The sequence below is a fragment of the Erinaceus europaeus genome, chromosome 9, assembly GCF_950295315.1.
Source record: "Erinaceus europaeus chromosome 9, mEriEur2.1, whole genome shotgun sequence".
NCBI classification, from domain to species: Eukaryota; Metazoa; Chordata; class Mammalia; order Eulipotyphla; family Erinaceidae; genus Erinaceus; species Erinaceus europaeus.
In genome coordinates, this window is record NC_080170.1 from 17,638,263 (window position 1) to 17,655,906 (window position 17,644).

The 17,644-nt window shown below is 39.1% G+C and overlaps 1 pseudogene; it reads right to left on the reverse strand.

Annotated features, from left to right (window-relative positions):
* Positions 1 to 764: 764 nt before the first annotated feature.
* Positions 765 to 1,747, reverse strand: LOC103127070 (olfactory receptor 14L1-like; annotated as a pseudogene).
* Between the last annotated feature and the right edge of the window lie 15,897 nt (positions 1,748 to 17,644).

The window sequence follows — 17,644 nt, forward strand, 5'->3', positions numbered from 1 at the left end:
TTCTGTTTTCAAGTGATGTGGCAAACACAGTGTTAGGAAACAAAGTATAAAGTGTGGCATTTAGGGAAATGTATATACATCAAGTAAAAGAGTATGTTCAAATCTTGATATAAAGGAAACCACCTGACTAGTTACACAGATATTTTTTTTGACTTTTCTTATGGTAGAAAGTGAAAGAAACCACAGAACCAAAGCTTTCCTCAGTGAGGCAGTGTCAGGTTGAAACTTGGGCCACTCCCATGGCAAAGCAGCACAGTATCCAAGTGAGTTATTTCACCAACTTTAAAAACCTTTTGATGTGAGATTACTAGTGGTATATCTCCAATGATTTGAATCTATGTTCATGGGCTGTGGTCAGCTTTAAAAGGAAGTGTGTAGTATTCACTCATTATTTGCAAAATCAGTCTCTGAGGTTCTATAATCATTGGTCAGTCACATTATACTGACATGATGAGAATTTGCACAATACTTGTAACACCCTACTGCAATAATGGTTCTATGATATTATTATTTGTTAATCAGCACTTCACATGTGCTTAGTTAATGAATTAAAATTATGATAAACACGTATATATAGGACAGGAAAGCACATATAGGGGTTGTCACTATCTGAGGTTAAGATATTCACTGGGGTCGTAGAAAGGTTCTGCCTGGAATATGGGCAAACAACAACATAAAAATCAGTGAATGCAGATTTCATTATAGAATACATGATCTGGTATATCTGTGACAAGAGAAACAGAGCACAACAATAGGCATCTCTCTCAAGAAATGAGTCTACTTGATTTATTTAGTGAGTGTATAGCGTGTTTTAAGAACAGCATCTTGCCAAGGGCTATCTTCATGTCCTTGTTCCTCAAGCTATAGATGAGAGGGTTCAGGATGGGAGGGAGCAGAGAGTATAGCAGAGACATAAACAGATTCAGTGATGGGGTAGATTTATAGTTGGGACCCAGCAAGTAAGTGACAATCCCAGAAAATAGGAAGAGTGTCACCACTGTGAGGTGGGGCAGGCAGGTGAGAAAGTTTTTAACCTGCCCTGTGCAGATGGAATCCTTAGGACTGCTGAGAAAATGTGCATGTAAGAGGCAGACATGAAAAGGAAACCCACAAAGGCGAGAGTAAAACTAAAAAACTAAATAATGATGGCATATTCCAGAACTTCATCCCCAGCACAGGCCAATGTGAGCAAAGAGGGAACATCACAGAAGAACTGCTGCACTGTGCTGGGGCCACAGAAACACATAGAGAATGTCCCTGCCACATGGAGGGATCCATAGGCACAGCCACTGAGCCACGCCACTGTCACCATCTGCACACAGGCCCCTCTGTTCATGATGGCCTCATAGTGCAGATGGTGGCAGATGACAGCATAACTGTCATAGGACATCACTAGCAGGAGAGCATGTTCTGTGCCTGCCAAAAAGAGGACCAGGAAAACCTGAGAGGCACAGCCCTCAAAGGAGATGGAGTGGCTATTGGTCAGGGTGTTCATGATGGACTTGGGGACAGTGGTAGAGATGTAGGAGATATCAATCAAAGACAAGATCTTCAGGAAGAAGTAGATGGGGGACTTGGGCTGCTGGTCAATGGAGGTGAGGGTGACAATGAGCAGATCCCCCAGCAGAGTGGTCAGGTAAACCAGGAAGAACACAGAGGCACAGAATCTCTGTAGCACCTGGTCACCAGGGAATCCCATAAGCAGAAATTTCATCACAAAAATCACATTGATTAATTTCTCAAGCATGGCGAGTCTCCTCTGTAGAGGTAAAATAACAGAGGTAAGTAGTGCATTCAGCCAGACTCATGGTCATCTGCTCTGATATGTCTTCAGTATCCCCTACCGAGCATGGTCTGATTTAAAGTATAACTGACAACAGTACAATCACAGAAACACAGCACAGGGTGCTGGGCAGTGTTATACCCATTTAAGTGCACACAGTGCTAAACACAAAGACCTACACAAGAATCCGAATTCAGGGCCCTGCTCCCGATCTGTGGGGGAGGTTGCTTCACAGGTTGTGAAGCTGATCTGCAGGTCTTTTTTTCTCTCCCTCTTTATCTCCTCCTCCTCTCTGAATTACTTTCTATTCTAGCCAATAAAATGAAAAAAAAAAAAAAAAAGGCTGCCAGAAGCAGTAGATTCATAGTGGCACCAAGCCTCAGTGATAATTCTGGAGGTCAAAAAAAAAAAGTAGCACACAATTGGTATTTACAGATTGTAGAATGAAATGTGAGTAGCATTAAGGGTAATTTAGAATATACTAGGTACGGTATGATGCAGCCTGCTGATTATCTTGGAAAAGGAAATAGTCTTATCTCCTTACTTCTCTTAGGGGATAACAGATGCAAACCCTCTGGGACAATCTGCTAGGCAAATGGTCAACATACTTTATGGGAAATACCTGAAAATAAACATAAAATCAATCTTTACTTTGGCTCCATATCAGAGATCACTAGTAAAACACACTCTTGATGTTATCAATAAATAAAGGCAATTAAAAATATAAAATACATAGATTTGTCAAATGAGATTGAACATGGTACAGATGAAGTAGAGATTAGAAGAACACAGCCATTTGCAAAACATTCTTCATGTGAGCAAAAGTGTTACTGATTAACGTATGAGTTGCCAACTCTCTCATCTGAGTGTTGAAAACAATTGCTAGGTGCTTCTCTGTCAGTTCCATCCCTACAGATTCCACCACAACAGTCTTCTCACCCATCACCATGAAAGTAGTCTCCCAGCAATTATTCAATAAAGAATCAAGGCAAAAAAAAAAAAGAAAGAAAGAAAGAAAGGTAAGAAGGAAGGAAGGGAGGATGGAAGGTTGGAAGGAAGAAAGAAAAAGAAAGATAGAGAGAAAGAGAGAGAAAGGAAGGAAGAAAGAGAGAAAGAAATGAAGAAAGGAAGTAAGAAAGAAAGGAAGGAAGAGAGGAAGAAAGAAATGGAGGAAGGGAAAGAAGGCTACTCTCTGACTATATTTTTGATACATGTGTATATATAGTAGAGCATTTTAGTTCAAATATATATGTATATACACTAAATGTTATAATTATATATGTTATGTGCAGTAACACAACATGTATGTTTGTGGGGTCAAATAGTAGAGTACATGGCAGAGTGCACATACGACCATGTGTGAGAGCCAATGTTTGCGTCTCTTTAGTGGGGGGAAGGATATTTTGCAAGCTTGGAGTTGTGCTTTAGGTATCTCTCCTTCATTGTCTCTCTTTTCCCCATCTCTCTTCCTCACCCTTCTTCTAGCATTTGCCCTTCTTCCGTAGCCAGTCAACAGCATCAGGTTGAGCCTGATGTAAAGTTTCGAGACCTCCTTTGAATCTGGAGAGGTGGCAGTCATTGACTATGTGGGTCATAGTCTGTCTGTAGCCACAGGGGCAGTTCAGGTCGTCTCTGGCTCCCCAGCGATGGAACATAGCGGCGCACCGGCCATGGCCTGTTCGATAGCGATTGAGGAGAGCCCAATCATAACATGCTAGGTCCTCACCCTCTATCAAATGAATGATTTAAAAAAAAAAACATAGCCACCAGGAGCAATAAAGTCACTACTCAGGTTCCAAGTCCCAGCCATAACTCAGGTATATATATCAGGAAAATGTGGTGGTCTGTGAATACAGAAATCAACTAGAATCATTATCATTGAATCATCTAAATAACTTGGTCTGCCAAACAAAATAAAAGGACATGACTTTACCAATTTGGCCAGCAACGCAGATGGGAACTTTAAAAATCTTCCTTTCAGACAACAGGAGAAGCCAAGCACTTGAATGGCGTTATCATCAAAACTGCCACATTAGTAGTGATCTTTTCCTGTCTATTCCACCTATCACAAATAAAGTCAGAAGATCCCAATAAGCATGTAAGGACGGGGCATGTTTTTCTTTCTCACCGCTTATTCTTGTGTCTACACTGAGGTGGAAGCAAAGGTCTGTGTTTAGTATCTGCTCCAAGGACAGTTGCACTCACTTGTAGCTGTGAGCTCCATTATCAGGATGTTTAAGTACCTGTGTGATTCCTGTGGGATCACTGGGCTGCCAGCATCCCTGCCAGTCTTCAGTACTGGGCCAAGGTTAATCCTTCTTTTCTCTCAATTCTCTAATTGGGGTGGGAATAGAGTAGGAGAAACGGTCATGGTTTTAATGATATAGAGCAATCTTTCAGGGATTAGAAAGCCAACTTCGCCCAAAGGTATTCCTTTACATTTGAAGTGGCATATCTTCTTTAAAAAAGAACTCAGGGGCCCGGTGTTGGTGCACCTGGATAAGTGTATATATTACAGTGCACAAGGACCTGGGTTCAACCCCCCAGTCCCACCTGCATGGGGAAAGCTTCACAAGTTGTGTAGCAGGACTGCAGGACTCTGTCTCTGTCTCTCTCTCTCTCTCTCTCTCTCTCTCTCTATCTCTATCTATCTTCCCCTCCTCTCTCAAATTTGTCTGTATGGAATATATAAATACATAGATTTTTTTAAATTTTAGCTATTTACAAAATGGAGACAGAAAATCTTCATCTGCACTACTCCAGACTTTAGGTTCATGATTAGTCAACAATTTGTATGGCTTTATATGTTAACTCTTTTTTAAGTAACCAGGTTCTATATGCCAACCAGACTTCCCTGGTCAGACGACCCCACCAATGTCTCCTGGAACCCTTCTTCCCCAGAGCCCTGCCCCACTAAGGAAAGAGAGAGAGAAAGAGGCTGAGGGTATGGATCCACCTGCCAACACCTATGTGCAGCGGGAAAGCAATTACAGAAGCCAGACCTTTCACTTTCTGTACCCCAAAATGACCCTGGGCCCATACTCACAGAGAGGTAAAGAATAGGGAAGCTATCAGGGGAGGGGATGGGATACAGAGTTCTGGTGATGGGAATTGTACCCATCTTATACTATGGTCTTGTCAGTGTTTCAATTTTATAAATAAAAACTTTAAAAAATGAAAAAAATCTTAGAATTCAGCACTTAACTCACCTGACAGAGCATACTTATCCCAGCACTACAGAGACCTGCACAGAAGCAGCTCCATGAACTGTGGGGTGCTGTGGTGGTATCTCTCTTCTCTTGTTGTCAACCCCTCATTTCTCTCCTTTTGACCCACAAAGGATATATAGGGATATGACCATAAGTGGTGGTAAGATATATTTTTGAGACCCTGCTGTGGTAACATAATAAAAAAAAAGTGAAATTACATAGCTAGAGTCAGGGAGATAGTATAATGATTATGCATGGTGATTTCACCACTTTCAGTCCATCTTGAAGGGAGCTTGAGGAAATCATGTTAAGTGACATAAGTCAGAAACAGAAGGCTGAATATGGGATGATCTCCCTTATAGGCAGAAGTTGAAAAACAAGATCAGAAAATAAAACACTAAGCAGAACTAGAACTGAAGTTGGTATTTGCACCAAAGTAAAAGACTCTTGGGTGGGTGGGTGGGTGGGGGGTAGAGTACAGGTCCTAGAACATGATGGAAGAGGAGGACCTAGTCGGGCTTGTATTGTTGTATGGAAAACTGTTATGATGCATGTACAAACTCTTCTACTTAATGTAGACTATAAAACATTAATCCCCCAATAAAGAAATTTTAAAAAATGATTATTTAACTAGACTTTCTTTCATGTTCAAGGGACCAAAAGTCCCAGTTCAAATCCTAGCACCACCACCACCACCCTCCCCAAATGTATATGTTACATATACATATATGTATGTCTGTCTTCTTTTCCTTTTAGATTTCTGATTCCTCAGGTATGTGATACCATGCTATATTTGTATTTATCTTTCTGACATATTTCATTTATCATGCTGCACTCCCCAATTTCATCTATGTTGTCAGAAATGTCAGGATAATTCTTTTTCAAGTCCTATTTCCAACTCTGACACCATCTCGCCAGACAATACCTTTGGTCCACCTGCATGTTAGCTGTTGGGCTCAGGCAAAAATTAATAAAGTCAAGGGCCACTTGGAATATACCTAAAAGAAGCTTCTTAGCTTTTTCCAAAAAAGCTTTTTCCCCATATCTCTGCTGGGAAATTGTGTCAATGCAGTCACATCTGCCATGTTGTTCCCTCAGGCTACTGCTAGTTCCTGCGAGAGTTGGGACATTCTCGGAGTGCCTGTTCAGCCATGTTGTGCCCTCAGGGCATTTTCTATATCCTCCGATATTTGGAGTGCTTTGGTCACTCCTCCCCCTTCCCATTCTCACGAGAGTTATTATCCTATCCTGGAGTGCTATGGTTACTCCTCCCCCTTCTCATTCTCATGAAAGCTGCTCCTATAAAAGCCCTTCTTCTTCCACACCTCGTTCTCTTGCCAGCGCTTCACTCCAGTGTTCAGACGCAGGAAAGGTTACTGCATGAGGCGGCCATTTTTGCTACCTCCACGTGGCCCAACCTGCCTCTCTAGTACCTGACTCTGAGGTGCCAGTGCAAATAAAGATTTGTGTTTCCTTTTTGCTCTGGACCCCCTCTGTCTCTCTTCTCCGCAGCTCATGCACAACAACATATCTCATCTGCTATATTCTTGCTTTTAGGTTCCCAATTATTAAACAATTTGTTCTGCTTTATATCTTTATGCTTTTCAGCCACCAAGTTATGCCAAGCTGAATTCACTGGACAGATGATCTCACCAATGTGTCTTGGAAATCCACCTGTCCAGAGCCCTTCGCCACTAGGGAAAGATAGGAACAGTCTGGGAGTATGGATCAAGTGTTCAACACCTATATACAGTGGAGAATCAATTACAGAAGCCAGACATACCACCTTCTGTACCCCATAATAATCTTGGGTCCATACTCCCAGAAGCTTAAAGAATAGGAAAGATTTCAAGGGATGGGATGGGATATGGAATTCTGGTGGTGGAATTGTACCCCTCTTATCCAATGGTATTGTCAATATTTTTGTTTTTTAAAATTATTTATTTTCATATTTATTGGAGAGAGACAGAAAGAAATAGAGGGGAAGGAGAGATGTAGAGAAAGTCCTGCAACACTACTCCACCACTCTTGAAACTGTCGCCCTGAATGTAGGAAGCAGGGGAGTTGAACCCAAGACTGTGTGTATGGTAATATGTGAATTCAGGCATGTATGACACTGCCTGGTCCCAATTAAAATTCTTTTTTATACTAAGTAATCTAGAGCCAGCAAAGCAGCTAACTTGAATTGTGTGCTGCTTTGTTATCTGCACAATGTTGATGCCTCTCTCTCTCTCTCTCCCTTTCTTCCTTTGTCATCTCTATTTTCTAAAAATAAATAAAAATTAAACTGAGAAAACTATCATATACCCATACAACACATTTTTATCCAGTCCTATGTCCATGGACACTTAAATTTCCAAACCTGTTAGTGTGCATAAGATTACCATATAGGTCACAAATAAATATGTCATCTAGTAATACTATTTCCCCTTTAGTGAACACTCCAAAATGGAGTTATAATCAAAGTGTTATAATCTCTTGAAAAATCTGCATTGTGTCTTATACAGTAATTGTACCAATTTACATACTCATCAGAATTGTACCAGGGTTCTGTTATCATACAACATCACCAGCTTTTGCTATCTCTTGCATTTTTATAATTAACATTTTATAATTTTATATTTTTATAACTAACATCTAAGGTGATTAGATAAAGCATTAGTGTGCGTCTAAAATGAAGTCCTCTGATCTAAAATGAAGTCCTCTACATCATACTGTGTACTTTTCATGATGTCTTTGCTACTTGGATATCTTTTTTGTTTGATTTAGAAAGACATATATTTTGGGTTTTTTGCCCATTCAAGACCAGTTGTAATGAAAATTTCTAATTCAAGTAACTTGTAGTGGTGTCTCTAGGATTTTATACATATAATAGTCTGTCATCTGTAAATAGAGCAATGGATGTGCTTTCTCCTTCATAATTTTCACACTATCTTTTGTTCCCTGGGTCTTACTTTTCATACAGAGCTGAAGGTGGGTATCCTTATCTTCTTTCTGTTCTTAGAGTAAAAATTATTAGTATTTATTTATTTACTTACTTACTTGTATTTGACAAGAACACTTCACAGTTCTGGCTATTTGATCATCCAAGGATCAAACAGAAATACCTCACAGCAAGTCCTGTGACCTACTATATCGCCCCGTTCAGAGAAGTGTTTAGCTTTTTAATGTTGAATATACTGTTAGTTAAGAGCCTCATTACACCTATATCTTAATTGCTAAGATTTATTTTATCATAAAGTATGTCAAATTTTATGAAATGCTTATTATCTTTATTTTTATAATTATTTTTTAATTTATTTTTTGTTTAAGAAAGGATAAATTAATAAAACCATAGGGTAGAAGGGGTACAACTCCACACAATTCCCACCACCAAATCTCCATATCCCATCCCCTCCCCTGATAGCTTTCACATTCTCTGTCCCTCTGGGAGCATGGACCCAGGATCATTGTGGGTTGCAGAAGGTAGAAGGTCTGGCTTCTGTAACTGCTTCCCCGCTGAACATGGGCATTGACAGGTCGGCCCATACTCCCAGTTTGCCTCTCTAACTCTAGTAAGGTGTGTCTCTGGGGAAGCTGAGCTCCAGGACACATTGGTGGGGTCTTCAATCCAGGGAAGCCTGGCCAGCATCCTGACGGCATCTGGAACCTGGTAACTGAAAAGAGAGGTAACATATGAAGCCAAAAAAATTGTTGAGCAATCATGGACCCAAAGCTTGGAATAGTGGAGAGGAAGTGTTGGGGGGTACTCACTGCAAACTCTACTGTACTTCTGCTTTCAGGTATATATTTTTCTGTAGTTTATGGATACATGTGAACATATGCTCTCTCTCACAGAACCTGGTCTATATCTAGGTTTTAGTACTTTGTTAGAAAGTGATCCACCTGGGATGGAATTAGAGAATGCTATGAAAGGAAAGGTCTCACCGGAGTAATGAAGCTGAACGGTTGTCATTCCACACCTGAAGACTCTGGACACAGTCTGAGCTGAATGAAGCATGTTGAGGTTGCAATCGTTGTGTTGATTAGGTTGTGATCGGCAGATGCGATGTTATTTTATATAGATTGGGAGAGGCATGTGGGAAAGTGAGCCCAACCCTAAGGTTCCAGGACTGGGAGAAATATAGGCTCTATAGTGGATATGTGAGGTTACTGCTGTCTTACGGTTCAAAAAGGCAATGGATAGTTAATGTTATCCTCACATTATTTAGTAATTGGGTTAACTTTGAAAAGTCCTTTTGTTAGGGTTTTCTGTACAGTACCGAGTATCTTGTAAATAGCAGTGCCATTGGTTGCCTCTGATCTACTTGGTCTAGGCTTTTGGGAGAGTCCGCATGTGAAATACACAGCCTATATATTAAGAAGACTCAGTTTGTGTATTAAAAACTTCTAGACATATAATTAATTTCCCCTCTCATATTAACTAGTGATTTATATGACTAAAATTTACTAGAAGTGTACATAAACACCATTCCCACTACCAAAAGACTGTGTCCCATCCCACCCATGCACCCCCCCACACCTGCACAGGAAGCTATATGTCTACCCTTCGCCACAGGGTTTTTACTTTGGTGCCCTACTTTCAATTTAGTCAGATCCTGCTTTTATTTTCCCTTTCAGATCTTCTTCCTCAACTTCTGTTGATGAGTGGGATCATCCCATACTCATCTTTATCTTTCTGACTTAGCTCACTTAACATAATTCCTTCTAACTCTGTCCAAGATGGGACAAAGAAGGTGGGTTCATCGTTCTTGAAAGCTGTATAGTATTCCATTGTGTGTATATACCACAGCTTTCTCAGCCACTCATCTGTTGTTGGGCACCTGGGTTGCTTCCAGGTTTTAGCTATTATGAATTGTGCTGCTATGAACATAGGAGTACACACCTCTTTTTGGTTGGGTGTTATGGAGTCCTTGGGTTATAACCCCAGGAGAGGAATTACTGGGTCATATGGAAGGTCCATGTCTAGCCTTCTGAGAGTTTTCCAGACTGCTCTCCACAGAGGCTGTACCAATTTACATTCCCACCAGCAATGCAAAAGGGTTCCTCTGTCCCCACAGCCTCTCCATCATTTGTTGCTGCTGTCCTTTTTGATGTATGCCATTCTTATAGGAGTGAGGTGGTATCTCAATGTTGTCTTAATTTGCATTTCTATTACAATCAGTGACCTAAAGCAGTTTTTCATATTTTTGTTAGACTTTTATATATCCTCTGAGGTGACTGTTTTGTTTGTATCCTCAGCCATTTTTGGATGGGGTCATTTGCTTTTTTGGTGCTAAGTTTGCTGAGCCCTTTATATATTTTGGTGATTAGTTTCTTGTCTGATGTATGGTATGTGAAGATCTTCTCCCATTCTGTGAGGGGTCTCTTTGTTTGTTTAATAGTTTCTTTGGATGTGCAGAAGCTTTTCAATTTGATGTAGTCCCATTGGTTTGTTTCTGCTTTAGTCTTTCTTGCAACTGGGTTTATTTCATCAGAGATGTCCTTGAGGTGCAGGTGGGAAAGTGTTTTACCAATGTTTTCCTCTAAGTATTTGATTGTTTCTGGTCTAACATCAAGGTCTTTGATCCATTTGGAGTTGATTTTTGTTTCTGGTGAGATAAAGTGGTTCAATTTCATTCTTCTGCATGTTACAACCCAGTTTTCAAAGCACCATTTATTGAAGAGAGCCTCCTTTTTCCATTTAATCCTTTGGGCCCCCTTATCAAAGATTAGATGCCCATAGGTGTTGGGATTTATTTCTGGGCTTTCAATTCTCTTCCACTGGTCTGTGTGCCTATTTTTGTTCCAGTACTATGCTGTTTTGATGATGGCCTTAAAATATAGTTTGAGATCTGGGAGTGTGATGCCTCCATTTCTGTTTCTTTTCCTCAAGATGATTTTCTCAATTCTAGGTGCTGGCCAGGCTTCCCTAGATTGAAGACCCCACCAGTGTGTCCTGGAGCTCAGATTCCCCAGAGACACACCCTACTAGGGAAAGAGAGAGGCAGACTGGGATTATGGACCAGCCAGTCAACGCCCATGTTCAGTGGGGAAGCAATTACAGAAGCCTGACCTTCTACCTTCTGCAACCCTAAACGACCCTGGGTCCATGCTCCCAGAGGGATAGAGAATGGGAAAGCTATCAGGGGAGGGGGTGGGATATGGAGATTGGGTGGTGGGAATTGTTTGGAGTTGTACCCCTCCTACCCTATGGTTTTGTTAATTAATCCTTTCTTAAATAAATAAAATATGAAGTATGGGTACTAACTGTTTCCTGAAAGTTTTGTAGAATTCGTTTGTGAAGCCATCTGGTCCAGGACTTTTGTTCTTGGGGAGATTATTAATAAGGGTTTCAATTTCTTTGTCTGTGATTGGTGCATTTAGATTTTGTAGTTCTTCTTGGTTCAGTTTTGGAAGGGCATATGCTTCTAGGAATTGTTCCATTTCTTCCAGATTCTCTAGTATAGTTGTGTGTAGTTCTTCATAGAAGTTTTGCATGATTCTCTGGATTTCTGTGGTGTCAGTTGTGATATCTCCTCCATCATTTACTATTCTATTAATTTGCGTCTTCTCTCTTTTTTGTTTGGTGAGTCTGGCTAGGGGTTTGTCAATTTTGTTTAATCTTTCAAAGAACCAACATTTGGCTTCATTGATCTTTTGTCTGGTTCTTTTATTTTCGATGTTGTTTATTACTCCTGTAACTTTAGTGATTTCTGTCCTTCTGATTGCTTTAGGGTTCCTTTGTTCCTCTTCCTCTAAGTCATTGAGGTGTGCAGTAAGGTCGTTCATTTGAGTTTCTTCATGGTGTTTAATATGTGATTGTATGGCTATAAGTTTCCCTCTCAGTACTGCTTTAGCTGTGTCCCAAATATTTTGATAGGTTGTGTCTTCATTTTCATTAGTTTCCAGGAACATTTGAATTTCCTACTTGAGTGACTCTCTGACCCAGTGGTTCTTAAGGAGTATGTTGTTTAGTTTCCAAATTCTGTGACTTTTCATAATTGTCTGTTTGTTGTTAAATGTTAGTTTTACTCCACTGTGGTCTGAGAAGATACTTGGGATGATTTTGATGCTCTTACATTTATTGATGCTGTCTTTGTGTCCTAACATGTGGTCTATCTTTGAGTATGTGTTATGTGGATTTTAAAAGAAGGTGTATTCCAGTTTTTTTGGATGAAGGACTCTGAAAATGTCCAAGAGGTTTAGTCTGTCAATCTCTTCATTTAATTCTCTTGTATCTTTGTTGATTCTCTGCTTTGTTGATCTGTCTAAGTGTGAGAGTAGGGTATTGAAGTCTCCCACTATTATTGCATTGCTATTGATGTATTTTTGAAGTTCTTTCAGCAAGTGCTTGACATATTTAGGTGGTCCCTAATTGGGTGCATAGATGTTAATAATTGTTAAGTCTTCTTGGCTGATTGATCCTCTAGTCATTATTTAATGTCCTTGCCTATCTTTTATTACTTTATTTAATTTAAAATCTATAGTGTCTGAGATGATAATGGCTGTTCCTGCCTTTTTTTTGTTTCTGTTTGGCTGTATGATAGTTTTCCATCCTTTCACTGTGTTTATCTTGTTGTGTCAGATGGGATTCTTGCTAGCAGCATATGTTTGGGTTATGTTTTCTCATCCATCCCCCCACTCTGTGCCTTTTGATGGGTGAGTTTAAGCCATTGACATTTATTGATATTATGGATTTAATTAGTGTAGTGCCATTGTTCAACACATTTTTGTTTGTTCTGATATATTGCAAGTATTATAGTGATGTTCTTATTTATAAGAGGTCTTTTAGAACCTCTCAGGGCCAGTTTGCTGATGGTTGCCTCCTTGAACTGTTGTTTGTCTAAGAAGGTTTTGATACCTCCATCTAGTTTGAATGAAAGTCTAGCAAGATATATTATCCTTGGTTGAAACCCTTTTTCATTCAGGGCTCGATAGATATATTGCCATTCTCTTCTGGCTTTTAGAGTTTGAGTGAAGAAGTCTGCAGATAATCTTTTGGGTTTCCCCTGTATGTGACTTTTTGTTTCTCTCTTGCAGCCTTTAGGATCCTTTCTTTATCCTTACTTCTTCTCATTGTGACTATGATGTGTCTTGGTGTCTTCAGGTCTGGGTTGATTCTGTTTGGAACTCTCTGGGCCTCTTGAATCTTGATGTCCTTTCTGTTATTCAGGTATGGGAAGTTTTCTTCAATTATTTCCTCTAGAATGTTTGCTTCTCCTTCCTCTTTTTCTTCTTAAGGCCAATTATATGAATGTTACTTCTTTTGAGATCATCCCATATGTCTTTGTTGTTGTTTTCAGTGTCTCTCAATCTCTTTTTAGACTCTTTCACCTCTTTCTTAGTTTTCTCTACTCATCCTCTGTCTGACTAATTCTGTTTTCTGCTTCTGTTACTCTGCTTTCCCTTCCCTCAGATTCTTTCCTCAGTTCAGCTTTTTCAGCTTTCAGTTCTCTAATTGCCTCAAGATAATCAGTATTTTCCTTGGGGGTCTCAACTGTTGTTTCCCTAATACTGCCATTCGTTTCCTCCAAAGTTGTTTTATTTCTGTGATTAATAAGTTTATTATTGCTTGCATACTTTTCTTATCTATGGTTACTTCTGGCTGATTTGTAGTTTCTTCTGGGCTCTTGTCTTCATTCATTGGAATAGCAGTTTTATTTGTTTTTGATCTACACATTTTTTTGACTTATGCATTTCTTACTGTTATGTACTGTTGTTTCTCAGTTGTTGTGTTTTGAGTACAAGCAAAACTATACTAAATACCTTTATGATAAATGCAATCACCCACCTCAGGAATGACAATAGCAACTGAAGCAAGGATTGAAGCAGTTTAATCACTACCAGTTAGCCAAAAAATGTCTCCAGTCCATGAAAAAATAACAACAAAGTCCACGTGAAGAAGAAAGAGAAAGGAATGAAAGGATAGCACCAATAGATAATTATGCAAATCTACTATCCACTGTATATTCTAGGGTTAGCAAGAGGAGAAAGGGAAGTAGAGCAGAGATACCAAATAGAGCTTCCACTCTGAGTCAGATTTCTTCCCCAAAATAATTCACAAATGAATATCACTGAATTCAGAAAGACAAAGAAGTAGGAATGAAGAAATGGAAGACAAGATAAAAAAGAGAGAATCAAGTGAGAGAAAAGAAAAAACGGTAATAAGAAAAGCTGTAATAAAAGAGTAGTGAAAGGAATTTTTTTTAATTTATTCATTTATATTTTATTTTATTTTTTAAATTATCTTGGAGGAGGGAGAAGGGGAGAGTCTGTAGAGGAGGTAGTAGTATTGAAACAAGTTTTTATTTATTTATTTATTTTTTATTATTTAATTAGCTATGTGGGGGGAGGGAGAAAATGGGTAGGGGCAGCAGGAAGAGTGAAACAAGTTACTTAGCAGTGAATAAGAAGACATCCAGTACCCTAGCAATGGAGAATACACTAAAAGTTAATTCTGGTCAACCTGAAGGAGAAGGGGAAAGGGATACACATTTATTTTGTATTGATAATCAATAGGACAGAGTAAAATACCTATCCTGTCTTCAGTTTGGATGGCTCCAGATTGCCTCAACAATTTTATAATTATTTTTATTTTTGCCACCCACCTGGTTTATATCTGTGGTTCAGTGCCTAAACAGAACTTACTGCTTCCAGCACCCATTTTTTCTGTTTTTGATTTTGTTTTTATTTTACTGTTATGTGATAGGATAGATAGAAATTGGGAAAAGGAGAATAGATATATAGGGAGAAAAGAAGAGAGAGACCTACAGCCAAATTCTGTTTTTTTTTTTTTTTTTTTTTTTTGTGTGTGTGTGTGTGTGGTCTTTGCTCAGTCATGTTTTCTCAAAGAGAGACAAATATCTCTGTTGTTTATTAATATTTTCATCTTTTCATTGAGAAAACAATGGTTTATAAGACAAGTTTCTCACACAAATAGAATTTATTATATCCCCATGACATGTCTGAACAGCACTCCCACCAGTAGCTAAAATCTTTCTCCACTGTATATGCTGAGTCACCCATGTGTTCTTGACCCTTTCCCCTACCCCATCTTAGAATTATTCACTCTTCTGCCACAAATCACATCCAGTCCAAGTTTCATGTCTTTATTTTCTTGCTTCTTAAATTCTAGCTATAAATGAGGTCAAACGGTGTTTGTTCTTTTCCTTCTGGCTTATCTCACTTAGTATGATTCCTTCAAATTCCATCCAAGATGTGGTCAAGATTTTGCCATTTTTTACATCTAATTAGTATGCCATTCTGTACTTATACCACAACACTCTCAACCACCCAACTGTCTTTAGGCGTCTGTGATACATAGGTGTCTGTAGGTCTATTCATATAAGTGTTCTGTTTTCTTTAACTAAATTCAGAGTATAGGGAAAATATTATACAAAGCAAAAATAACTATCAAAAAACCAGAAAGACATCCTACTTAATTGAAGCATACTATTTCATACATACATCAGAAAAAGACATAATAATCAAGATGTATAGCAATCTCACAAAATGACATTATAACCAAGATATATAACAATCTCACAAAATTACCAACAAAATAAACAAATAGATCAGCAATCCCACTAAAAATGGGTAAGGAACCTGAGTAGTATATTCACCAAAGAAGATATGCAGATGGTCAACAGACATGAGACAATGCTCAAAGTTACTAATAATCAAAGAAATGAAAATAAAGACAACAAGTAGGTAACACTTTATACTGGTGTAAAAGGACAGGACAAGTGCTGGTAAGAATGTGGGGATAATAAAGAGTTTTTACACTGTTGGTGGGAATGAAAATTGGTTCTAATCCTATGCAAAACTGTCTGGAAATTCCACAGGGCATTAGGAATGGACTGACACTACGATCAGGGTACATGTCTTAAACACCACAAGGGTTAGAGTTTTATCTGAGAAAAGAAATTGACACAGTTATTTTTAAATATTTTGTGTAGATATAATGAACAAAATCATGTGAACCACTTAGATATACAAACAGATATAGTCAGTACAACCTTCACTGTCATAATTCTCTTTGTCAACACCACATGATCACCAACAACATTACCATCACCATCAAGATCATCACACCAACATCAAACCAGTTACCATTTAACTGCCAAGATGGGGGAAAAAAACTTATAGGAGAATAAGGGTGAGCAGACACAGAACAACTCAGTAACAGAGAATATGCTGTAATCAGAAATGGAACCTAGAAAATACATTGTCCTTTTAATAAAAATACTCATAAATATAAAGAAGTATAAGGTAAATGATACCGTAAGGAAACAGATGGTTAAGATAGTGAAAACAGCAGGAAGAAAGAATGGAGGTGAAGATGTGAAAAAAACAATAATTTAAATTGATATATTGCACTAAAGCAAAGGATTCTGGGGAAAGAGAGGAGGGAGGACTCTAGGGTCATGGGGCATGATGGAAGATAAGGACCTAAATTGGGAGGGGAGAGTATTTTATAGATATCTACCATGCTTAGGTGAGAAATTTTACACATATGTCAAGAAGTGTACTGTAAATCATTAAACTCTAACTGAAATGATAAAGAAATTTATTTCCTTGCAAAAAAATCCACAAATAAGCAAGAGTACATCTAAATTAAGATGTGAATTTAAAGTTAATAAAACTATATCTTAAATTCATTTTAGTTTAAAAACAAATGAAAAAGACCATTAAAATGAATAGGAAACTTGAAGTAAATTTAAATGTATTGTTACCTTTATTAAAAACTATAAATATGAGGGGGGAGGAGGAAGATGGTGGACTGAGAAGCTGCTAACAGTGAGTGCTCTGATCACATCGTCAGCAACGGTAGGATTTTCTGCCTTTAGCAGGCCAGTCAGTAAGGGGTGACACCAAAGAGGTGATTATAATTTAATTTGGGTTAAGAATTAGAGTAAAGGTGACACGGACTAGCGGGGCTCCAGACTTCCCAGGTGGTGCCGGGCAAGGCGAGTGCGCCGGGCATTGTCCTCCGCCCGGGAAGGTGGCTCCTCCGCTGTTTGCAGAGCGCTGCTGGGCAGCAGGCAGGGGACCCAGAGAGAGCACTTTAGCTCGGGGGCTTTCTCTTGGGAGTCTCCAGGGTCCACCGCAACCCTGAGGGCGGATCCAAAGACTTCTTGAGTATAGCTCTCATTGGATCAAAGGACTTGGAGCTAGTTTTCATTTTCAAGAAATCCTTTAAAAAAGTCTGGAGGGGGGGGTTTCCCGGAAGATGATGGACGGAGAAGCTGCATACCTCTGAGCTCCGAACACACTCCCATGGAGACAACAGGATTTTCTGCCTTTAGCAGGCCAGCCAATAAGGTGTCCTTAGACACCAAGGAGGTGACTATAACTTAATTTGGGTTAAGAATTAGAGTAGGGAAAAAAATTCTTTTTTCTTCCTTTTAATTTTCAAGCATACATCCTTCCCGTCCCCCCCCCCCCATAAGCAGTCCCTGGGACCAACTCCTAGCAGGATACCCCATACCACCAAACAGGGTTTTTTTTTTTTTTAATTCACTGATACACATTTGGGAAGTTCCTTGCACTGCTCTTTAATTACAACTCTTCTTCTTATCTTCTCCCTTTTCTCTCTCTTATCTCTCTCTCTTTTTTTTTAATCTTGCCATACACTTCTTTCTTCTTTGCCTTTCTGAATTTGTGAATT